Source organism: Acinonyx jubatus, chromosome A1 (assembly GCF_027475565.1).
Source record: "Acinonyx jubatus isolate Ajub_Pintada_27869175 chromosome A1, VMU_Ajub_asm_v1.0, whole genome shotgun sequence".
In the NCBI taxonomy this organism is placed as follows: Eukaryota; Metazoa; Chordata; class Mammalia; order Carnivora; family Felidae; genus Acinonyx; species Acinonyx jubatus.
The window spans coordinates 49448757-49475387 of NC_069380.1; the positions used below are offsets into that span (position 1 = coordinate 49448757).

A 26631-nucleotide genomic window follows, 5' to 3' on the forward strand; every position below is an offset into this window, starting at 1 on the left:
CCAATTATGGATAAGGGAGTAGAACTGATGTAAACTTGTGGGTTTTTTCCATTTATGTAAATTAATGGTAAGAGGTCTAGAACATACAATTTTCTTACTTACATTTTATTCTTTTGCTGGTAGATAGAAATAAAGGCACCCAGCTGCAAAAGAAAGTTGAGAATAGTTGGACTGAAATAGCTATTCTTCTTGTTTCCTTGCCCTGTAGCTAGCCCAGTCTGTTATTCACGCTGCACGTTCTGGCAGTGGCTTGTCCCCCCTCCACCCCCCCGCATGCACCCCGCCTCCCACACCAAGCAATACCCAGTGCTCAGTGCAGTGTAAAGATTCTTTGGAAGTGGTTTAGATGAATACATAATAATTTTTCATACATTCAAAATACTGTTTATTCCTTGAACTCACAAGAGAGAAACTCTAATCATGGCAATATTAAGTACTATAATGAACCACAGGATAGCAGATGGGCCCTGGGGTAAACCTTTTCTGTACTATTGATTTACTTATTTGGTTTCCTTGTAAAATGTCCATGACCTGAACCATTGCTGCAGAATACAAATACAAGTTTCTGACCCAAGGCAAACATTAAGATTTTTTCTTTAAAACAATCTGAGGGTTTTCTGGAAAGCAAAAAGAAGGCTGGTTAGTGTCTTGGGCCCTGGAAATCAGAGTTTTGCAGTTTTGTCAGCTTTGTGAGGATGAATTCTCCATAGAGAGTACCATAGCTTCTTCTTTTTTTAAATTTATTTATTTATTTTGAGAGAGAGAGACAGAAAGAAAGAAAGAAAGAAAGAAAGAAAGAGAGAATGAGAGGAGGAGGGGCAGAGATCTCACAAACCATGAGATCATGACCTGAGCCGAGTCGTCTGAGTCAGATGTTTAACTGACTGAGCCACCCAGGGACCCCAAGTGTACCACAAGAGCTATCATCATACCACCAATATGATTTCATTTCCAGAAACCTCTGTTTAGAGCTCAATATGTGTTTGGCATTCTGTTATAAACTGTCATGACATGAGGATATGAAGATATGATTTTTGTCCTCAAAGAAATATGTTATATTTATAACATTTTTTACAATTTACTAGAGTTCGCAGAAGAAATATAAATATATCAGATGCAAACTTAATGCCTTAAGGGCCACATAGACCGTGTCATTGTGTGAGGCTATTATAAGACCTTAGGGAGCAGTGGAGACTGTGGCCAACTGGGAATGTATTACCCTCTTAAGTTCAAATTCACATTAAAACACCTGCTCTATTGTTCAAATGAAATACATATTTGGGCTGTATTTACCTACACCCTTTACAGATACACAACTCTTATTTGAGCTTCTAACAATGATTTGAAGTTGACTTCATTGCAAATGAAGAGACAGAAGCTCTGTGAGAGGGAAGTCTTGGACAAGGTAACTTAGCTAAAAACTGGGAGGGCAGGGATAAGAAATTGAAGTTCTATGGCCCCATGCCCAGCTGTTTTTATTAAAAACTTGTAGGTCAGGAAGAGGCAGAAATTGCTAACAATTTTGGTATTTCCTCTTTTATCTAAGTCATCATCCAAGGGCTCCTCCTCTGCTTCTGATAGCCACTCTCCCCATATTTTCACACAATAAAGAATGCAGCATGTGTATGCAATACCTTACAGTTAACATGCTTCTGGTATATCGGAGGTCTCTGAGTTGCTTTCAATACATTGATTGGCTCTCTGAAGATGAGAAGTGGCTGAGGAAAATAGCTTGATGCAAAGGGGAGCTGCTGCCTTCCCAGCAGGCTGGTCTATCCACAGTGGACCCAACAGAGAGTTCAGACCTCACCAGGGCTGTCTGGGTAGGGTGTTCCAGAGGATGGATACAAATCAGATAGCACTTGAGGTGCTATCTTTAGGCCACATTCAAGTACCAAGATATGGGCTTCTGAGTCAGAAGGAATTGGATGCAAAATGTCTTTTCCTTGGCAACCTTGAACAACTGCTTAAACCCTCAGTATCAATTTTGTTGTTTGAAAATGGAGAAAAATTATTATGAGGACCAAGTAAGTAAATATATTTAAGCCAGGTGTTAAGGGCACAGTTACTGAATAGTAGGTGCTCAGTAAAGGGTGGTTCTCCTCTCTCCCTCTTTGTTTCTCCTTCGTGCCCAGTGGAGGAGGCTTGTGGCCATGCTGATAAAAGGAGCAGTTGGGAGGTAAAAGGAGCAGTTGGGAGTTGTGTCCTGAGTGCTGAAAGACCACAGTCCTCACTGGCACGACCAGTACAGTGTTGACAGGGACAATATCTGCCTTGGGATGCTCCAAATATCGTGTCACTCTTAAGGGACAGTGAACAGGAAATAAGTTGTGAAAAACAAAGTGGAATTTCTGGAAACGGCTGGCATAAAAGCTCTTGAAGGGGTCACATGCAGATTAGCATAATTTTTATTACATGTTCTATTTTCGTCCTGTGAGATACTTATTTGGATTTCATTGTGCCCATTGTGAAGCTTTTGTTCTGAGGCTGTGAGTTTAATTATTTAGTTATTTATGAGTGCATCTGGGCATAAGTGCCACAGTTTTATTTCAGTGACAAATTTATGGTCAGTGAATTTTAGTAATTAATGACTAAATTATTTCTCCTTCATAAATGCCTCTGCAATTTGTGATTTCCATAACAATTCATAATACTTAAGAAAGGTTCTTTATTAGTTGAAAAATCCAGTGCTAATGGAATCAGGAGAGGGAGATTTTAAATTGCTTTAATTAACTGTGTTAATTAATACCCAACATGTGTAAGATATTGGATTGGCTTTGGCTGGCTTGATTAGAAATTAGTTGCCTAAAATCTGCCTAATATATAAATGTACTTTGTTAAAAGAAGCAAATGACAGGAATAAAAGGGCTTCCTCTTTTATAATCTTTGATTCCTGGCTTACCCCTGAAATTTTCCAAAAAAAAAAAAAAAAAAATCAGCCCATGCAAACAAATGCACATTTTGACTTCCCAAAAAAAAACACCTTAAAGACACTCTATGATGTGATTTCAAGGAATTAGGGCAGCTTATAAGAGTTTGTATGTTTCAAATCTTTTTCAAGATAATCAATACAAAAAATGTAAATAAACCTTATTCTCCACAAATCACTGCACTAAGTGGACTGGGGCAAAAAAAGATAAATAAGAATAATCCTTACCTCTGTAGAGCTCACAGTTGAGTGAATATGGAAGACACACAGGTATTTAAATGGGGAGTTGAGAAGAGTTTGGACAGGAAGAAATGCTGAGTATTCAGCATTCATCCAGTATTCTGGGTGCAGAAGACAGGTACACAGCCCAACAGGCTATTTCCTTGAGGTTGATGAAAACTTAGTTTTAGATCCTCCCAGGGCTAGCATATGGTTCTTCAGTGGAAAATACCAAGAATTATTGTTGATTTCTGTTTTCCCTCACACCCACACCTATTTCATCAACAATTCCTGTCAGCTCTACTTTCAAAAATATGTATTGAATCTGGACACTTATCACTTCTACAAATACTACATAGTCTAAGCCCCTTCCCAGATTCCCTGTTTCCACCTTGACACTCTCCAATCAATTCTTCACCCAGTAGCCAGAGCATTTCCTGCTCTGATCTAGTCACGTGGGCTTCTTGTTTCTCCAACAGGCTAACTTATTCCTGGCCCAGGGCCTTTGCATTTGCTGAGATTATTCCCTCTTTTGGAATAATTTCCCTCCATACTCTGAGGCCTGATTTACTCCCTCATTCAGATCTCTGTTCAAATGTTACGTCCTTACAGAGACATATCCGACTACCCTATTTAAAATAATCTCCTCCTGGGAAGGCAAGCTGGTGCAGCCACTCTGGAAAACAGTATGGAGGTTCCTTAAAAAACTAAAAATAGAACTACCCTACAACCCAGCAATTGCACTACGAGGCATTTATCCACGGGATACAGGTGTGCTGTTTCGAAGGGACACATGCACCCCCATGTTTATAGCAGCACTATCAACAATAGCCAAAGTATGGAAAGAGACCAAATGTCCATCAATGGATGAATGGATAAAGAAGATGTGGTATATATATACAATGGAGTATTACTTGGCAATCAAAAAGAATGAAATCTTGCCATTTGCAACTATGTGGATGGAACTGGAGGGTATTATGCTAAGTGAGACTAGTCAGTCAGAGAAAGGCAAATATCATAGGACTTCACTCATATGAGGACTTTAAGAGACAAAACAGATGAACATAAGGGAAGGGAAACAAAAATAATATAAAAACAGTGAGGGGGACAAAACAGAAGAGACTCATAAATATGGAGAACAAACAGAGGGTTACGGGAGGGGTTGTGGGAGGGGGAGATGGGCTAAATGGGTAAGGGGCACTAAGGAATCTACTCCTGAAATCATTGTTGCACTGTATGCTAACTAATTTGGATGTAAGTTTTAAAAAATAAAAAAGTAAAATTAAAAAAATCTCCTATGCCCCACTGACCTTTTTTTTTTTCAATCATAGCATCTGTATCAATCAGGGTTCAAGCAGAGAAATACACATGATATCTACATGTGTTGCCAGAGTTTGATGTTCATACTACCATAGTCAGGAGGGGAAGGTAGATGTGGAGAGGACAGATCAAGGGCTGCCTGGGACCCCACAAAGACAGACTGAAACCTGTGTCCAATTTTTGGCCTCCGACCTTGCTGACAAGGAAGGGTATCCTGCAGAAACCAAAGCCTTTCATCAGGGAGCCACACACACACCTAGCCCAGGACTCAACCTGGCCCAGGTATCAAAGAAGCAGAGGGAGGATCAGGAAAGGTAGTCCCAGCTATTGCTTCATGCCAGGGGTATGAGTTAACTCAGCAGATCATCAACAGTATGTGTGAGCTAAACAGGAAAGGCTGCTGGTCCCCTTCAACTCTCTACACCTTCCAAGACTCCTCCTCTGGTCTAACAGGAAAGATGTGAGAAGTGGAAATGTAGTTCAGCCCAGCCAAATAGACACATGACAAACCCATCACAGTCTCTATAGTACCTAACATTGTGCTGTATATTTATTTGTTCCACGAAAGCAGGTATTTTTTTCCTTGTTTTCAATAGAGTGGTACTTGGTACATAGTTGATACTCAATGAATATTTATAGAATGAATATAGTAAACATCTAAAGGTGAATATCCAGGTGAATATAAGGTCAACATACTCCTAGATCTAAGACAGGAGTAAGGGTCAAAGGAAGAGGTTGGGAGGGCAGGTTAACTGAACTGGTGACTGATTTATTGAGTGAGCTGGACCTTACGTGGAGACCGTGAGCAGGAAGTAAATCCATTTTTCTCCCTGCCCATTCAAAGACACTCTGGGCTCAGACTTTTCCACTCTTGGACAAAATTTTAGGCAATCCCCAAAGCATTTATGAACTTTGCAGTTAACTTGGGGTCATTTGACCAAGGTCTGTCTAATAGAATATGGACTGAAGAGATGCTGCTTTTCTTTTCAAGACCAGAACTCAAAGGGATCCAAGTAGCTAATGATAATCAGAACTTGGACACCAGAACCAGGAGCTGAGGCACAAGCTCCTGAGTGTCCATCGAATTACAGATCCTAGTAAGTGTGTTTGTCCGTGTGGGTCCTTGAAGAAACAGTGCGTCTTTGATGGGGGAGGGAGAACTATAAATTCTGAGAGGCTGATCTTAGCTGGAGAAAAGAGGACAGAACTGAGGTGGCAAATCACACGACATAAGCTTCCATATCTTGTATAGACTATGCTGGAGCGGAAGAGCTGATGAGACAGAAAACAGAGACCTTTGTGGTTTTGAAAAAGAACCGCCACAAGAAATGTGGTGTCGAAAATGAGCGGATCTGGAGAGGCAAGCGCAGGATGTGAGAGTTAAATTGTGAGATGAAAGATTTTTTTTTTTTAAATCAGTGGATACAGAGAAAGAGATAGATCAAGAGAAGCTTTGAAGGAAATAAAACAACTAACGCTGGTGACAGTTAACTTTAGGGATGGGAGGGAGATGAGTCAAAGTAACTCAGTTATTTCGAGGCTCCAAAATTTGGGAAATGACATTAATGTCACTGGCAGTGACAGGAAATATTTGGGGAGAGGGATAATTTTTCATGGAAACGTGATGAATTTTGTTTTGAATAGGTTGAGTTGCAGTGACTTTGAGACACCCAGAAACATCCAGTAAACAGTTGATCAAGTTCTTCTCAATCAGGCCAACTTCCCTTTTTCTTCCAAGTGTAGAATAGTTAGGCTTCTGATTATTGGAGTCTTTCAAATGAATTTTGGGGGTGTCAAACCTGAAGGCAGAATAATAGTTTTCAAGCACTGGATATATATCTTGGGATGATGGAGATATTTAATTCCTCCACCATTTTGTTATCTTTTATTCTATCTCCCACACCACCATGATAATTAAGGAGTCTACACTTTGTTCACATTGCTAATATATTTATAAGCGTGGCCCACCTGCTCTTTCATGCCCTTGCTAGTTGCAATTTATTTTCCGACTTGACCTTTCTGACTTGGCCTCTGCATGTGTCAAGTTGTCTTATACACGTCCTTGATCTTTTGCCCTGCTAACATTTTGCATGTGATTACATTTTAGAGTTTGGAGTCTTCAATCATGCAGTAAACAGAGATGCTGCATTAATTTTAAATTCAAGAGGTTGAAAAAGAGGTCAACTTGGAGCTAGAGACAAACTGGATTTCTGTAAGAGGCAGCATGCCTTGAAAGCCTGTATTTCAGCCAGATGATTGGTGAATGACCCTTGTGGCTGATATGCAGGGAGAGAAATAAATGATTTGGAGGTGACAGCCGAGTTAATGCATCACTGCTGGTCAGTTTCCTGTTCCCCTGGGAGACCTAATGCTAAAAAATATCAAGGATTGTTAAGACCAGAAAGACATGGGGGTTTGGGTGCCTGTGAGATCTCCAGGCTGTGCCAGGAGAAGAACATCTGTCCTGATGAGTCAGTTAGTGCCTTTTCATTTCCATACATATGGCAGGAATATTTGGAAACAGCTCCCTTCTCTCTGAAGCTGTGATACAGCCAATCTCACTAGCCAGTTCTTTCTTCCCTTCCATGCCTTACGCAGACACAGTGTAGGTCCAACTGTCCTACCTGTCACTGAATGTGGTGATTGTCAGGGAGGTGGGGGAAATATCACTTTGACAGATATATTTGACATGCTTATTCAAATATGCCCTCTGTCCACTGATGCTTGTGGAACGACCTCTTGCAAAGGCTGGCCTCCTTGCTTCTGCACGGGAGGCAGAAGTGTGTTTTTCCGTCACGTCCCCATTTCAAATCTTGTCAAAGCAGACATAGAGATGAAGGTTTTCTCTTTTCTCATTTCTCAGGCCAACTCTGTGTGCTGATAATGCTATTGCCTTGGATCGTATAGGTTAAAAAAAAGAGAGATAAAATGATGATTAGTACTAATAAGTGTAGGGTGAAATAATATATGCCTGCAGTGTGAGCGGAGCTGTGCACAAATAAGTGTGCAATAAGGTTTTTCAGTTTATCTCTGTGGACAGGGGGTGCATCAGAATAGGAAGGCTGTTTCAAAAATGCCCACCGAGGTTACATTTTCATTACCTCCATGACAAGCAATGACTGATGATACAGCTAAAAATTCACCGTGAATTTGACCAGCATAGAGGAGAAAAAGGTTGAGCACCAAGTCCTGTGTGATTGATTAGAATAAGGAGGAGAATCATTGTTCAGATTGAAGTCTTTACTGATAGCAGATCAGAAGCTGAATATGAAAACCAGACCAAATACACTGCTATAGCTCAACATTAACTTAGAATTAGATTAGACTTCTTTATGCCTGAGGTTTAATAAGATTAGAAAATCATGTTGCAATTATGCATGTTTTGGTGATTCAAATCATGGAGGGGAGCTCTGAAGCCTGGAGAAGTGAAGATTGCCCATGGTCCATGCGGTGTAAGGGCAAAAACCTAGGCTTTGTAAGCACAGGAATCTGAGTTTGATTTCTTGACTGGCCACTTGACCTTCAGGGAGTTTCTTAACTTTGCTTAGCCATGGTTCCTTATTAGCCAAATCAGAAGGTTAATACCTGTCAGTCAAATTTGTGGTAGACAGTAAATAAACTAATCTGCAAAACAGTGTCAGGCATGTCGCAATCACTGAACAAATGGGGCTGCCAGTATTAAATATTCTTAGAAAAGAATGACTTAGGAATAAAATCTGTACCTGCATTCTAGAATACAGCTTTTATGTTATTATTATTATTTTTTTTACATCATATAGCTCCTAAATCAAGTTCCCCACTAACAAGAACTAGCATCTGTAGAGAGTTTGCACACATTTTCAAATCTGCTATTCAGGACAAAAAGGAGGGATCCAGTGTTGCAATCCAGGTGGAATGGTAGGGGACATTGACTTTGAGAGGTTAAATGACTTGCTCAATAATGCTAATAAGAAATAGAGTTGGGACTGAATCCAAACTCAAGGTTCTCTTGCTCCAACCCACTCCAGCTTTATTCTTTTATAATCAAGATTTTATGAGTCACCATTTCCTCACTCTCTAATTAAAGGGGAAGTATTAGTGCTCCCCAAACATACTCTCTTTCTTATTCCATACACATCCATACATTTCTGATACGGAAATGTAACTGGTATACTGAATCCACTGACCTCTATAGGGTACAAATGGAGAACCAGTTTACCATTTTCATTATAGTCCTTTCAAACATTGTGGATATTTATTCCTATAACTGGGATGAAATCTTAACCAGCTTTTGATGCCTCCAGGCAATCTTAGATAATAAAGTGTCAACTGACCTTCCAGCCATGACAATAACTGGTACTTGACTACCTCTCCTAACATAAACAACTATCAAGCTAGGCAAATATATATGGAGCAACTATTTTCAGATGATGGACAACAGGCAGTAATAGACTGCAATCTCTACAAGAAGGAAAACACATGAGCCAGTGACTACCCCAGATTGCTGACTGGAGGCACATTTAGACTATGGCACAGGAATCTGAAATCCAAGCAAAGCACAACAATCTCACTGCACTGAGGTGGCAGAGTTTGGGGCTGCTAAGGTCAGAACTTGCAGGGACGGATACCTGGAAGGAGAAAGCTGGGCAGAAAAAGAGCTCCATAAATCTGCACATGCAACCCTTGAATCTTTGGCCAAATACTCAGCTGCATGTGTAGAGAGAAATTCTGCAAGGCCTGGAAGCAAACAACTACTTAGGGAACTGTGAGCTGACTTGAAATTTTGGAGATCACAGAGTTCAGGGTGGCATTAAAATTCAGATCAATCAAAATAGATCTTGCTGAAACTTCAGGCATTTAATTGAAACTCCAGAAAGGCCACAACTCAAGATACTTGGCTACTCTGGCTTATGAAAAGAAGTAGCAAAATGTGCTCTACAATCATTAGATAAAATAATCAATGGCAACAGACCCAGAGATTACAGAGACATTGGAATCAACAGAAAAGAACTTAAATAGCTATTAGAAACATATTCAGTTATTTAAAGAAAATATTGTCATAATTGGTGAACAGTTGGGTAATCTCAGCAGAGAAATTAGAATTATAAAACAAGAACTAAATGGAACTGAAAAACATGATGTATATGAAATGGAAAATTACCTGGATGAGTTTAGCAGAAGATTGAATACTGTGGAAGAAAAGATCAGTAAACTATCCAAATAGAATCAGAGAAGAAGAGCCTGAGAAAAAGAAAGGGCTTCAGAGATTTTGGGAGCAACATCAGTCAGTGTAGCTTGTGTATAATTGAAGTCCCTGAAATAAGGAACAGTGAGATTGAAGCAAAAACAAACAAACAAACCAACAAAATCCAAGGAAAAAATAATTACCAAAAAATTTCAAGTTTGACCCCAAAATTTGAGAACAAGCAATCCTAAAACTATTTTTCAGCATTGTATTGGAGGTATACAGTATATTAACGTATAACAAGTAAATCTATCTAGCAAGGTTTCAGAATTCAAGATCAATGTATAAAAACCATTGCGTTCCCACATGCAATATAGCAAAAAATAATTGGAAAATGAAATTAAAAGTCAATTCCACTGCCAGTAGCATCAAAAATTATCAAATACCTAGGAATAAGTTTGATAAAAGATGTGTAAATTCTCTACGTGAAACATGACAAAACAATGCTGAGAATATAGAAAGACCTAAATACATGGAGAAATATGCCACTTATGGATTGAAACTATTACCACTTTCAATAGCATTAAGAATAGTATTAAGAGGAGGGCACCTTTTGGGATGAGCACTGGGTGTTGTATGGAAACCAATTTGACAATAAATTTCATATATTGAAGAAAAAAAAAAGAATAGTATTAAGAAATCAACTCTTCCCAAATTGTTCCATGGATTCAATATGATGCCAGTTAAAATCCAAGCAGGTATGGAAATGTGGACTTAGAGTGGTCAAAACAATTTAAAAAATAAGGAACCTACACTGCTCAATTTCAAGGTTTATTTTAAATTATAATAATCAAAATATTATTATTGATGTAAGGATAGGTGAATATCAATAAAACAAACAAACAAAAAAAGTGTGTGAATAGACCCCACACATATGATGTTATGGTTTTAAAGATGATGACAAATTCTCAGATACCTCTCTGATCAGGATGTGGGGTTCTCTGGAATCTGGATGGGCCTGTGACTGCTTTGACCAGAAGAATATGATGGAAGTGACACTGTATCATTTCTGAGAGTAGGTCATGAAAGGTTATGCACCTTCTGCAGTTTCTCTTGGACATTTCTTTTGGGAGAAGCCAGTTATTGTGTAAGATTGACTACCCAATGATTGCCATAGTGGAGAGGTCAGATGTGGATATTTTAATTGCTACTCTCAGCGGGGCTTGCAGTAGACCGCCAACACACCAGTTATGTAAATGTGCTCCATCTAACGCCCAGCTAATTGAACCCTCAGATTGCTGCAATCCCATGCATCTCAGTGTATTCACATGAGAAACTCCAAGAGCTGCCCAGCAGAGCCTTTCTCAAATTCCTGACCCACCAAATGGTGACCAAACTAAAAGACCTGTTCTAAACCACTCATTTCTGTGGCAGTTTGTTATGTAGCAGCAGTAATTGGATAATTTAATGGGCAAATGAGAGTCTTTTCAAGAAATGGTGCAGGAACAACTAGATATCTATATGGAAAAAAAAGGAACTTCAATTCATACTTCACACCATACATAAAACATTAGTTTGAATTGGAGGATAGACTCTAATGTAAAAGGAAAACATATAGAGCTTCTAGATAAGCACATCGAACTATAATTATTCAATGGGATATACTCAGCAATAAGAAAGAAAAATAACCTACTGATAACATGCAACATCGTGGATGTGTCTCAAAAACATCATTCTGAGCAAAATAAGCCAGACATGAAACAGGACATACTATATGAACCCATTTACAGGAAATTCTAAGACAGGTAAAACTAATCTATAGTAGCAGTAAACCATAGTTGTCTCTGCACAGGGGTGAAATCCTGGCACTGGTGCCCTCTGTTCATGGCAGGTCTCTAACGCCGATTATTTTCTTTCAGGTGCTTTTGTGGTTTCCACAGAAATACCCCTGTTGGGTTCTCTAATTGTAATTCTCATAATTTGAGTCTAAGCCTCTGTGTATCCAACAGCTCATCCCATACTAACTCTCTCTTTTGGGTTCTATCATACACTTCGGGAATCGCCTGAGCAAATTCCACTGGAAGGCAGCTCCGGGTCAGTTTCCTTCCCAATGTGGCCCATATCTCACCGCGAAAACACTCACAAACCCTTATCCCACCGTGAATTGTAGTTTGTTTCCAGTGTAGGCTTTTACTCTGTAGTCACAAGCTTCAGCTTTTTGCCTCAGACTTCTTCCAGCATTGGTCTGACATCTGTCTTTGGACCTCACATATGCTAAGCAATCAAAGTTAGATGCTCTTAGCCGTTTGCTAGATGCTTCTGTTACTTGCCCTTTTTCCCCTCTAGGAAGGGCAGAGAAAATATTATAGCCCTCCAGATCTTGTAATTTTTTCGAGTAATTTTTCTCTGCAATCCCTTTAACTTTCATCTTTTTTATACCTCAAGAGAGTTGATGAAAAATCATGGCAACACTGATTTCTTTTTTTTTTTTTAATTTTTTTTTAATTTTTTTTTTTCAACGTTTATTTATTTTTGGGACAGAGAGAGACACAGCATGAACGGGGGAGGGGCAGAGAGAGAGGGAGACACAGAATCGGAAACAGGCTCCAGGCTCTGAGCCATCAGCCCAGAGCCCAACTCGGGGCTCGAACCCACGGACTGCGAGATCGTGACCTGGCTGAAGTCAGACGCTTAACCGACTGCACCACCCAGGCGCCCCTGCAACACTGATTTCTTATCATTCACTTTGCAAGTTCTGCAGAGCCGATCATGCCCTGCACTTTGTAAAGCAGGGGTACTTAGTACCTATTGTTTGCTTTCTCCAGCTTTAGACTAAGGCATAAAGAGTCCAATTTTAACATCTTGTTACAGAAAGGGGTCATTTCAATGCCCTGGAAGCTGACCTTTAGCTGACATTCTTGGTGTTCCAAAGCAGAGCACTTTTACTAAATTACTGGCTGCAGAAAATCTGTCAGAAGATTCAGTTTGTCCACAATTAACATTAATGTCAAGTGTGACAGCTAATTCTATGATGCTTTCAGCAGTGAAAATTCTCTTGTCTCACCAGTCTTTCTGCCACCCACAAATAAAAAAGGCTGACAGTCGGTGGATATAACTAGTTCTTCTCCTCCATTAATTAATTCTCTGTTCTCACGTTAGAATTTTATTTTTAAATAAAACAAAATCAATGCAGTCAATACTATCATGGGATAAGTCACAGTCTCATTGCAGTTAAAAGAAAACTTTAGTTTATTTTTTGTGTTGTTCTTAGCTTTATTGAGGTATAATTGATACACAAAAAATCCACACATGTAATGTATACATCTTGAGAAATTTGGACCTGTGCATATACCTGGGATACCATCACCACAACCAAGATACCAGGAATTTCCTTCACCTCCAAAAGTGTTGTTGTATTCTTGTGTGTGTGAGGTGGGGAATGTGATGGGAAGAATATGTAACATCAAATGGATCCTCATATTTTACAGTGCATATACTGTATTGTTACTATGGGTACCATGTTATACAGAAATATCTGGAACTTATTCACTTTGTATAACTGAAACTTTATACACATTGATAAATCATTCCCTATTTCCCCCTCCCCCCAACACCTGGAAATTATTATTCTATTTTCTGCTTCTATGAGTTAAAACTTCTGTCAACTGCTAGCATCTATTGAGATGACAAATACCTGGGATTGAAATAACATGACCTCCTTGTTAACAAGTTATGCCAGACAAGATGATTTAGTCATGGATTTCCTGATAAAAATAGTAACTAGAGTGAAAAGCCAACCAATACCCGAGAGTGTGTACTGACTCTTGTGGGTTTCTTTGTGAAGAATAGATTTTCTACTGGAAAGTGAAATTTCTTCTTCTTCTTCCTTTCTTTTTATTGATCTCTGTCATTTTTAGTTACAAAATTGGTTCTCTCTTAAGATCTAGTAATTTCCATTCTGAAGACGATGATACCAAATTGTGATGTCCCTCTTCCCCTTTTGGCTTGTCCAAAAGCGGCAAGAATGAGAAATGGAAACCTAATATCTGTCTCCAGTAGAAGTGAGAGATAACATATATTTGGAACAACAAAGCAGGTGAAGTATTATAACGGTGGGGGTGATCTACCCATGGGTGGGGGTGGAATCAAAGAGATGTCCATGTGAGTAGATCCCAGAAACCTGTGTGCTTTTCTAAGGTAGAGTTTCACCTAGAGGATAAAGCTCTTGGAGGAAATTGGGAACAAGGTTCACGGCTGGCATAGATGTCTTCCCTCTGCTTGGTATTGTTCTGTGAAATGAAGGACAAGACCAAAGGAAGAATTACATAGGTAAAACAATTTGCAAGAAGCTTTCTGTCCTTGTGATCATGGGTGGAACTCTGGGAGTCTTTACGTTATAAACCTCTCTACAACTGATGAACTCCACAGCTAGGGAAAAGTAAATTCTCAAAAAGCTCATAGATACTCCCATGGGACACGAGAAACCACGTCCTGGCTCCTTTCCCACATGACCCTCATATATACAATTTGTTCATGAAAAACTTACCTCATTCAAATGATGGGAAAAAGTCATAAATACATACAGTTATTAATAGAAGAAGAAAAGGAAAACAAGTTGCTGATAGTGAATGCTCACTAGAAATACATTGCAGATGAATATTATACCCAGATACTCACCAGTCATTAAAAAAAAAATTAAAGAGGCTATTTCTCTAACACAGAAAAGAGACAAAGCAGAAATATAAGGCATCAAGGGGAGCTGGTTAGAGAGTACAAAGATAGACTGTAAGCTGGCAGAGTTCAGGAAAAAGTCAAAGCCAAATAGAAATAAAAAAGAAAGAAAAACTGCTATAGAACTAAAGCAAAACTATTAGTAGCAAAACAGCAACCAGACATTGATGAAAATACAATAAGGGGCATGATAAAAATGAGCATGCTGAAATAGAAGCAAAAAGTTAGAAAGAATAGTCAAAAATGATATGCATTAGTTGTGTCCTAAAGAGGAAAAATGGAGATAATGAATCAGAAAAATAGGCAATTTTGTGGATGAAAGAAAAATCTACAGTTTGAAAGAGCATGCTATTTCCCAGAAACCTTTTACCCAGAATGATACATGCAAACCTCAAGTAAAAGAGAAAAATTCCAGCCAAACACAGTAATCTAGACTTAGGCTTCTTCACAGAAAATACTGGGCAGCACTTAAGAATTTCATACCCAGCCAAAATATTATGCCTGTGTTAGCATGACACACATTTTGTAATATGTTAGAATGCAGGGAATTTTTGACCCCTTCTTTAAAAAAACTATGAGAGGATAAACCTCAGCTAATCAGGAGATAGATAAATGGCAAATACAGAAAAATGGTGGTGTGCACTGAGTCTATTTCATTGCACAAAAACAAATATGGCCACAGAACACAGCATGAATGGTATAAACCCTGACAAATATTAGAAAGGCATGAATATGGGGATGCAAGCTGGTGCAGCCACTCTGGAAAACAGTATGGAGGTTCCTCAAAAAACTAAAAATAGAACTACCCTACAACCCAGCAATTGCACTACGAGGCATTTATCCACGGGATACAGGTGTGCTGTTTCGAAGGGACACATGCACCCCCATGTTTATAGCAGCACTATCAACAATAGCCAAAGTATGGAAAGAGCCCAAATGTCCACTGATAGATGAATGGATAAAGAAGATGTGGTATATATATACAATGGAGTATTACTTGGCAATCAAAAAGAATGAAATCTTGCCATTTGCAACTATGTGGATGGAACTGGAGGGTATTATGCTAAGTGAGACTAGTCAGTCAGAGAAAGGCAAATATCATAGGACTTCACTCATATGAGGACTTTAAGAGACAAAACAGATGAACATAAGGGAAGGGAAACAAAAATAATATAAAAACAGTGAGGGGGACAAAACAGAAGAGACTCATAAATATGGAGAACAAACAGAGGGTTACAGGAGGGGTTGTGGGAGGGGGGATGGGCTAAATGGGTAAGGGGCACTAAGGAATCTACTCCTGAAATCATTGTTGCACTATATGCTAACTAATCTGGATGTAAATTAAAAAAAAAAAAAGAAAGAAATCACTCAATAATTGTTTGATTATAGTAACTTAAAAAAAATAAAAGCATGAAGAGACAACAATTTATGATCATTTTGTTGTTTTTCTCATCGTTTACAGTGAAGCATTAAAAGATATTCTATAAAGCTGATAAAACAACTGAGAGACATGGAAAAGGGTATGTAGCAGTGGGAGTGGTGTCTCCTTATGAGGAAGAATATTTTATCACTGACATGTATTACTGGTGCAATGTGGGTAATAGTGACCGACTGACTTGTAGTTGGTTTTATTTTTGTTTTAAAATTTTCTAGTGAACAATGCGCATTCTTACTGCTAGTACCAGGCACAGGCTGTTCCCGCAGGCTTGTTCTTGGTAATCCTCTAGATAAAGGCACAAGTATACTTTCCGTTACAAAGGCGAACACTAAAATGATAATATCATCAGCTCAATGGGGCAGCAGAGTAGAGGGAGGTGAAAGGAAAGGAAAAATATATGGGCTAATTTCATCATTGGTCAAAGCATAAAGTTAATTGGTACTGCAAAAATACACCCCTGTGACTTTGAGTAGGCAAGGATTTATTAAATAAGGATCCCTGCAGCACAAACCATAAAGGAATGATTTTTAACCTATAATAATTCTAAAAAACCTCTACTCCTTAAAAGAAACAGAGGATTAAATATATTATGTAAAGTCATAGATAGGAATGTAATCACTAGAAAAAAAGTTTTCCAAATTTTTGGAAAAATTCAAATACAAAACTAATGTAAAAAAAAAAAGGCCACACAGGGAAAGCTTTTTTAAAAATGAAAATAAAGAAAGTATACTTTTTTTTAAAGGCTTATTTTTGAGAGAGAGACAGAGAGAGACAGAGTGTGAGTGGGGCAGGAGCAGAGAGAGAGGGAGACACAGAATCCGAAGCAGGCTCCAGGCTCTGAGCTGTCAGCACAGAGCCGGACGTGGGGCTGGAACTCAGAAACTGTGAGGTCATGACCTGAGCCAAAGTCGGAAGCTTAACTTACTGAGCCTTCTGGGCACCCCAAGAAAATATACTTTTTTTCTTCAGAAAATGAGATGTTTCTTTCTCTTCCAGATGTCATGGTCTCTTTACTTCCTGACTCACCTGTCTCATTTTGTTCTTTTTTCCCCTCCACCTCCTGCCTGCAGAAGACATGAAAAAAAATCACTTTTCTCTTTTGAAAAGGCTTGTGGTCGGGGGTATGTGCTGGTAGTGGAGCAGAGAAACCCAGGCTTTTATAATCATAACTATCATCAACTGTTACCGTTACTTGGGCTACCTTTCATTATGCCCAGGAGTTGGTAAGGCTTAGAACAAAAGCCTAGCTGTGAGTGTCACTGAAGGGAGGGTCATCATGTAGTGAGGCAAGAGCATAGGTTCTGGAGAATGGTTCTTTTGAATTTAAAATGTAGCTTTGCCATTTACTCTCCGTGCAGCCTCCTCACTTCTCCAGGCTTGGCTTCATCCTTTAGAATATTGGAATAAGATACACTTGGCAGAGCTCTCATATAGGTAATAACAAGTAACCTTTGTGCCAAGATTTTTAAAGCATCTTACCTTGTGTTAACTCATTGAATTCTCACACTTATTTGATGAGGCAGGTACTGCTATCATTCCCATTTTACAGATAAATAAACTGATGTGTGGGAGCATGAAGCTGCTAATTCAAAGCCACACAACTAGCTAATGGAGAAACTGGGATTATGAGCCAAGGCAGACTGATTCTAAGGCCTGTATCCTTAACCTCTTTGTGCTATTGCCTGTTGAATTCATAGGATTAGAGGTAAAATGTGTTGTGTGTCTCACAACAGTTAGTAGGTGTGAAAGAATAAAACTGATCCCAAGGTGAGCTGCCTCATCGGTGTTTCAGGTCAGGGCATGGTTGGGGTTCAAACCACCATGAGAAGCAGTTGAAATTTCAGGAAAAATGAAGAGACAGGAGGGTAGTGGACATTCTGGATAAGTAGTAGTTCACCTCTGGAAGCTGGAACAACGAGCAGAAAGTTTGGAGCAGATTGTCCCTGGCAATAGCAGTGTTACTCCTGAAGAAGAGAAGTTGTCAGTCTTGAAAAAGGCTCCGAGGGAGGAGCCTGGAATATCCTGGGGAATGGCTGTAAAGCCATTTTGTGGGGCACCAGGCGGATTGAAGGGCTTCTGTTACTCTCTGGAAACTCAAGGGGTGTCAGTCGGTTCATCTATAATGAGTGCAGTTAACAGTCGTTGATCTCAAGGTGAAAGTTTCAGTGCTTCATCAGTGAGCAGAATAGACCAGCTCCCTGACTACAGTAAAAAGAGTGGGAGTATGCCCACAAACTCATGCTCACACACGTGTATACACATTCACATGCTCACATACCTACACACACACACACACACACACACACACACCCATGACCTTTTCAGGCTGTGAGTCCCAAAGTCCTCCAATCTATTTAATTGACTTCTGTCTGAGGTGAAAACTCCATTGATCTGCCCGAGTGGACACCTCCTTCTCTCTGTGTGAATTCTGCCTTTCAAAGAGAGATTGCAAAGTTCTGCAGGGACCACGGGAGCTGACTTGAAATGGAAAGCAAATGTTCAGAAGAAAGGAAGTTACTAAATGCATCACACCTTGAATGCAAAGGCCTCTTTTTGACTTTGGAGATAGAGCCCTTCAATCCCCTCCCTCTGCCTCAGCCCAGAGCCCAGGTGCTTGCTGGTGGCACATCCATCTGGCTGTGGGCAGGGAGCAAAGACCTTGGCCTTCCTGTGCCTCCAGTTTTTCAAAGCTTCCCAGAAGGAAAAGAACCTTTTCCAGTCCTGCAGAGCATGAGCCGTTCCCTTCGCCTCATTCTCTGCTGCCATCCATCATCTCTTGATGTTCCGACTCTTGATTTCCAAAGTCCAAGTAACTTATTTGTGTTGCTCAGGCACTACTGTGTCCCTACACGGTGACAGCAGTTGTTGTACTATTTGCCAAAAATATTTATCTCCAGTCACGCTGCCTTGCTGAGCTGGCGAAACAGATGCATTCATAATGCCTGCTTTATGCGAGGAGGCTCTTTGCTCTTTGGCTCTCACAGAGACTAACCCGGCAGGGGTGCGAGGCCAGACCAGCTGAAGGGAAAGATTCGGGGTTCCTTCCACACCTGGCATCCCAAATGTGCAGGCAGACGGGAGCACAGCCGCTTCTGGGCACTAAGGGGATGCAGGCTCATGACCACCCCCACGGGCCTCCGCTCCTCTGTTTTCCTTAAGACAGCGGATGGGAGAGGAGTTGTTAAAAGACTGTCCTGTGCTGCCAGAGCCCATAGGGAGGCGCAGCATTTTGCCGTAATTACTCTGTGTACCACCGTGCTGTTTAGCAGGGATGCTTGGCTATTTGGATGAAATGAGACCCCAAATTTAAAGCCACATGGGCATGAAATTGTGTGCTAACTGGGCCACGGGATTGCAGATAGACCCTGCCACCTCTGTTCCTCAGGCCACCCGAGGAAGATGCTACTGATATTCCAGGGTTCTTTCTGGAGTCTGAGTTAGAAAAGCTCTAAAATACAATGTCATGGTTAAACTGAAAACCTTGAAAACCTTGGTAAGAGGAGGCCAGTGGGTACCGGCAGGGCTTGGACCCTTCCAAATGTTTCTGTGCAGTTGGCAATATTTCTTTTTCAGGTGATGGTGAATGTATTGTAAGTGTGGGTGAAGCAGATGTGTCCTGTTTTTAAATAGCTGTGATTTAAGAAATGTAGAGATAAAGAAGGAAATGAATTAAATCAAGTAAATAAAAAATCAATCAGATGAGATTGGATCTGTGCAGAGTGCTATGTATTGCATGATTCCACTTATATGAGGTATCCGTAGTAGTCAAGTTCATAGAATCAAAAAGTGAAATGGTGGTTTCCAGAGCTGGGGGTGGGGCAGGGGTGGTGGTGGAGAAACTGGGGAGTTGCTAAATCAACTGGCTTTAAACTGTAAGATTTCAGTCTGGCAAGATGACAAAGTTCTAGAGATCTGCTGTACAACGTTGTGCCCATAGTCTACCATAGTGTGTTGTATACTTAGAAACTTGGTAAGGGGACACATTTCATGTGCTTTTACTAAAATAAAATAAAATAAAATAAAATAAAATAAAAATAATAAAACCAAATATAAAATAAAAATCTGAGAAGCCTGGGTGGCTCAGTTGGTTGAGCTTCTGACTTCGGCTCAGGTCGTGATCTTGCACTTTGTGAGTTCGAGCCCCGCGTTAGGTTTCTGTGCTGACAGCTCAGAGCCTGGAGCCTGCTTCAGATTCAGTGTCTCCCTCTCTCTCTGCCCCTCCCGCGCTCACGCTCTGTCTCTCTCTCTCTCTCAAAAACAAATAAACTTAAATAAAATAAAATAAAATAAAATAAAATAAAATAAAATAAAAGCAATCTAAGAAAAGTGCCAGAGGAACATGAGGAGAGAGAACATGTAATCAAAGATGACGTTTTCTACAAGTGTTGGCCTCACTGTTTTTTGGTGAGTGAAGTCTGAGTGTCGGGGCTTCATAAACATGCTCTGCTTGTCATCAGTGTCAGTGCAAGGAAGGTAAGGGTGACGCTGTCCTTTTCACAATTGTATCTGCCTTACCTAGAGATGCTCAATGAATATTTGTTGAAAGCACATGTCAGTGGAATTGCCCTTGGCTGAAAATAAAAGCAGTGGATTATTTTCTCTCAAAAACTCACATGACCTCATGGATTTCTGAGTCAGCAGGGGACCGGTACTCCCTCTGTGTCAGGGGGAAGCAATGGCAGTCGCCCACTGATTTTCTGGCTCTCCACATACGAGTGCGGACGTTGGACTGACCTCTTCCCTGCAGACTGCCAGAGTTCTTAGTCTACTCACAAGGAGGAGAGAGCCTCTCCAAGAATATTCCTGCTCCCCTGATAAGAAGAACCTTGAGCTGGCTTTGGTACACACTATTCAACAGCAGAGATGTGCCAACGCTTATGTCCAAGTCTCTGCAGGAGTTTACTATATTCACATATAGAAATAAATTCATAAACTCATGACTTTGCAGCTGATACAAAGGCACTGATTCAGTAAGAAGGTCCTGGGACTCAAAAACAAAGTTTCCAACATGGATAGCACAGGACAAGAACCATATGAGACACAGATGAGAATCCAGCCTAAAGCCAGATTTAAAAAAATTAATATTATCTTTTAGAGTGAGGAGAAATTATTAACTAATATCAAAATCTACCTCATACCCTGTGAGATTCATGTTTTATAATTATGAATAGTAAAATATACATCTCAGAGATGTGGACTGTTATTGTCAGTCAACTTTTAGAACAGCTGAATTTAAGAAACCCTCCTGGTTTTGTTATAAACGGACCCCTGGGTCTCATGGCGGCCTGCAAGGTTCTGAGTGGGCCAAGCGAGGCAAGCTAGTGTCCTTAACAGAAATTTATCTTGAAACTGCTTTTTTTCTGGCTTGTTGTGGTGCCCATTAGTTTATGGATGGGGGAAGTAAAAGCAGTGTTCTGATTCTCACATGTTGTTTATCTGCACTTCTTTCAGACTGATGGCACGGTAGCAATTCTTCGGAGGTTGGCAAAGACCTTAACATTTCTGGGAGGAAGTGGAGTGGGTTTGGTTGGGATAGGGAGGTCTTTGCTGTCTCTCAGGGGGTATGGTTTTGGAGGGAGGCTGGTGGATTCTCCCATGGCCTCTTTTACTCTGTAATTTGGTCAAAGAGGAGTCAAGTGATACCAACAACAAAAACAATATTCGGTGTTTATTGAGTGTCCACTATGTTTTGGGGGCTGTGTTAAGTATTTTACATATATTGTTACTTTTTAAATGGTGAGTACAACGCTATCAGTTCAATGGCACTACATTCATTAGGTGGATGGGAAAACTGAGCCACAAAGAGATTTAGAAACTTGGCTGTAGCTAGTCAGAGAGAGGTCCTCCTGTGGCGGTATCACCAGGAGGGATGCAAGGACCCCAGGCGAGGAGACGGAAGAAACTGGAGATAAACTCTGCAGACCTTGCTGGCTCTGCACCTGCCCTGACTGTGTTCCACAGACTGGATTTTCCAGGCACTGTGTGTGTGTGTGTGCGTGTGCGTGCGTGCACGCGCGTGTGTGTTTATAATACCAGATTGTAGTTTTAAGCACATTTGGGCCAAGCGAGGATACATTACAGAGGCTAAGTAGGGTGATGCACAAGTGGAAATAAAGGATTCAGGGGTCATTTCCTATCTAAAGACCTATCAAATAAAAGTGATTCGTGCTGCCCACTGCAATGCTGGAGTAACAAATGGATAATAATATCTGACACTTGCTTCACAGAGTCCTACTTTTCCAGAATGATTCCCTGAAACCAACATTATAACGATCTTCTTTTAAGTCCACCTCCCTAAAGTTAGACTCTTTTGATGTCAGAATCAGCAATGGAAGTGGTTACCAGCTTCCTTTGCTCTTCAGCCACGTTGCCTAGTGTTTTTCCATGTTTTCTGAACTTTTCCTGATTGGGAAGTGGAAGGCAGGAGGAGAGTGAGGGATGGGCAAAGCAGAAATACATCCTCTTTTAGAAACATTTATTCTAGTGGTTCAATTTCTTTTCAGCTTCACTAAAGCAGATCAATGTATACCCAAGATAGTCTGGGTTTAAAAAGAGAGAGCGAGAGAGAGAGAGAAAGAGAAAGCGTAACAAGATAAAAGTTTCCTCGCCAGGACTTCTCTCAGGGGAGGGAGAATTTTGTTGTGTGTGGCGGGGAGAACTTCATTAAATTGCTTGGGTTGGAGAGTAAGACCCAAAGGGCATGCCCGGGAAGGAAAAGAGAGTCCCCTAATCACAAGATAGGACAAGAAAGGAAATGTATGTGCATAACAGGTAGATACAAACGAATGGGGGTGGTGGGATGATCCAGAATGAAAGCTCCGGGAGCAGCATGGCTTTAGGAAATTTGGGGGGAAGAAAAATGTGCTCCATGAATTTTTAAGTTGGTTTTTGTCTGTGCTCTGGCAGTTACTCTTCTCTGGTTCTGTTCTTCAAGTCCTAGCAGAATAATCTTCGTTGCAATAGACATTTCTCTTTTTGGGGGGATAAAAGTGGATTCTTTTGAGAAAACTTGACGATGCTTTTCCTGTGTTTGGGGCAAATGGGTAGCAGGTGGGAACACATTGGGCAGCTAACGTGTGCATGACAGAGTGATGAAGGATAGTAATTTATATTGAATGGCAACTGTCATATTTTTGTAATTGAGAATATCTCATTTTATATAGAGAGCATTTAGTTTAATTTTGTTTTGCTTATGATTTTATCTTTTCCTTTTTGTGTAGTATTTCGTATGGCTCCCTCCAGGAAAGCTAAGGTGGTCGATTACCCGTTGGCGGATAATGCCACTTGTGGGTGATCTGTTGCTTTCTCTAATGAATTATATGTTTTGTGACTTTTTTCAAGGCACATTCCATGGCTTGGCAAGCTGTAGAATACAATAATAGTTCCTTTATTTGTGGTTTTGCTTTCTGCTGTCTCAGTTACTGATGGTCACCCATGGTCTGGAAGCAGATGGTCCTCGTTTTGATGAACCGTGAGAAGGTCCAGAGTAGCCACATGCTACGTGCCTGTGTCATTCCCCTCACATGATCTCAGCATGTGGGCGTTATACCATCTCATATTGTCACAAGAAGACAGGTGAATACAACACAATAAGATATTTTGAGAGAGAGAGAGAGAGCAACAGCTATATAACTTTTATTACAGTATATTGTTATTAACTATCCTATTTTATTATTGTTATTAATCTCTTACTGTGCCTGACTTAAAAATTAAGCTTTATTATAGGTATATATGCACAGGAAAAAACATGCAGAGATGCCATACACTCTCCTGGAGAGCTAGTTCTGAGTTGCAAAAATAAGAAAATAAAATTGTAAGAAAGAAGGCATTGTTCATGGTGAGTGAAAATAAATGCCCAGGCAGATGGGAATAAAGAGCTGTTTGCCCTGCCTGAAGGAAAGCACTAGAGACTTTTGAAGATAATATCCTTAACATTTATATGGCTCTTCATATTTTTAAAGTGCTTCCTGGTAATTAAGAGTCATTAATCAGATATTAGCTGCAGGTTATTCAATGAAATAGTTGTTGATTTCAACTCAGAGCTGTATATAATTTTGCAGACTAGAACTGCTTCCTTTTACATTTCACAAAAATCTTGACTTTCTTGTGTACATTGAGAGTGTCGCTATGTGTGAGTTTTCATTATGCATACCAAGATGTACTTACTATTATATGAATTCACATTTATATACCAGTTTGTGATTTGTTGGATTGATACAGTGATCCCTCCTTATCCATGGTTTCACTTACTGCAGTTTCAGTTACTTACAATCCAGAAGCAGATAATCCCCCCTTCTGCCAGTTCTGGATTCTGCCAGAATCTCCCAGTTCTGCCGAACTGCCAGATCGGTAGTAGCCTAATGCTCTATCACATTGGCTACGTCATTCACCTCAAGTCATTTCATCACACAGACATTTTACCATCTCACATCAAAACAAGAAGAAGGATAAGTACAGTACAATGAGATATTTTGAGAGAGAGAGAGACTACACTCATGTAACTATTATTACAGTGTGTTGTTATAATTGTTCTATTTTATTATTATTATTGTTAATGTCTTACTGAACCTAATTTATAAATTAAATTTTGTCATATATATATATATATATATATATATATATATATATATATATAAAACCCAATATATACAGGATTTGGTACTATGTGTGGTTTCAGGCATCCAGTGAGGGTCTTGAGACATACCTTCCATAGATAAGAGAAGACAACTTCATTTACAACATGTATGGAGACAAGATATATAGGGAAACTCAAGTTTTAGAAGTATCACAGTGTAATTCATCACTGAATGCTCTTGCGTAACACAGGGGGACATGCTGGCTTGGAGTGGCCAGTAAAAACCCAAAATAGAGTCTCCTTTCTTCTATAGTTTGAATGTTGCCACTTGGATGCACCAAAAGATTTTCACTGCAAGTGGATGCCTTATCTACTTGGCTATTTCTAGGAATAATAACTTAGTTTACCTCCAATCTAAGCTGAAATAAATTATACATGTTAGACTGAGATTTATTTGGCACATTTGTATCTAGATAGCAAGAAACACTTGTTTCCCATTTGTATTTCTGCATACCTGTTCTTCAACCAATTATCATAGGTAATTGAGGTCTGAGGGAAGCCATAGGTCCTTGGAGTTGAGCTTTTCAGAAATTAATGGGGACTCCTTTGGCTTTGATGTTTGAATATATTAATATCACTATAATTCTCATTGGTTTTCCTATAAAGGCTATGAAACTGTGGTTATTTCTCCCCACAGAGCCTCCACATTTCTCTTCTTCCTATAATCATAAACTTTGTCATAGGTCTCTGCAGTCTGCAGCCAGATGGCCTGGTTTTGAATCCTATTCTCTGACTTACCAGCTGTGTGACCTTGGACAGATTACTTTGCTTCTCTGACGCTTGGTTTACTTATCTGCAAAATAAGTATCTCCTGCCATCAGTTATTAGAGGGTTAAGTGAGTAAATATTTATGAAGCGCTTGGAACAGTGTCTGGCACATTTGTACTACTACATAATTATCTGTTAAACCTATTAAAGGTTTCACATTTCAAAAATACCTTGTTGAGCTGAATATAGAAGATATTCTATTAATGTTTGCTGAGTCTTTTTTTTTTTAATTCACATTTTAAAATACTTTGCCAAAAAATGAGTTCAGATTCCTTCACATAGCAAAAAAGAAATTATACTTTGCCATGGGTAAATTTTAAGGGACAAAAATTGGCTAAATTTCCACTGCCAAGAACTGCCTGAAGACTGGGCAAAGAATATTTGGTGGTGGTTATTAAACATTGTGGACATGTTGGCAAGAAAGAGAAGGGCTGGGTTAGCTTTAGCTTCTCATGCTCGTGCTCATTGGTGAGTTCGAGGCAGGAAGCTTGGGAGGGCTTGGAAAATCTTCCTTGTAGTTTTTCAGCTTTACTCACACCCTATTTCACTGCTTCATAGGTTAAGAAAAAGTCACAAAGCAAGCCAACAGCCAGAAAAAAAGGAGTGATTTGTTCCAGGAATGTTCAAGAATTCCCCCAGATTCTCAAATGAAACAATTTTCATTAAGTAAAAATATTTTAATGTTATGCAACAAACTTTTAGAAGGGTGAATTTTGTGAACAACAACAACAACAAACAGATACAGAATAATGGACCATTAAAATTCCTGAAAGATTGCATTATATTTAGAACATTTTTCTTGGAAGTATAAATTTCAGGGTACTCTTAGGATCATACAAATGAGGTCAGGAAACTGATGTTCCAGCCCCAAATCCATCATAGAAACAGTTGCTCTTATCTATATTTCAAGAGCTAGTACAGATTCCCAATATTGACTCTATAGTTCCCTTTTTTTCCATAATGTCGATTCAGGTTAGGCAGATGATTAAGTTATGATAGGCTAAATTATAGTTCAATAACAGGTGACCCTACCTCTGACTGGTAACAGACCTGTGTTTTGTATTTGTACAGTACTCTGAAGCCAAGTAACCCTCCCTCCCCTCAAGGCTATTTATTCCTCCTCAGCCCTGCCTCTCCTCTAGCTAAAGATGCCTACTGCTTACTCAGTGCAAGACTCTTAGTGGGGACTGGAAGGACCTCCCTCTCCCTCAGGGACTCTGCCTCTACCTCTCCCTGAGAAACGGATTTTACATGGTCCCTGGGGGTAGGAATATTACCTATCCCTCCCATGCCACTTCAAATTTTTGTTCTAAGCTGGTAGCTGGTAGACCACATTTGGCCTTTGAAAAGTCATTAAAATTGTAGCTGTTTTCTTTTTCTTCTTCTTCTTCTTTTTCTTACCTGCTTTTATGGTAGTCAACTTTTCT

At 39.8% G+C, this 26631-nt stretch overlaps 1 long non-coding RNA gene across 1 annotated transcript in view; it reads left to right on the forward strand.

The window, feature by feature from the left end:
- LOC113601063 (uncharacterized) overlaps positions 1-26631 on the forward strand; it is a 521919-nt gene that overhangs the window by 12766 nt on the left and 482522 nt on the right. The window contains exon 5 of the long non-coding RNA XR_008296022.1: positions 23220-23376. This is a non-coding gene — a long non-coding RNA (uncharacterized LOC113601063). The remainder of the gene's footprint in view (positions 1-23219; positions 23377-26631) is intronic.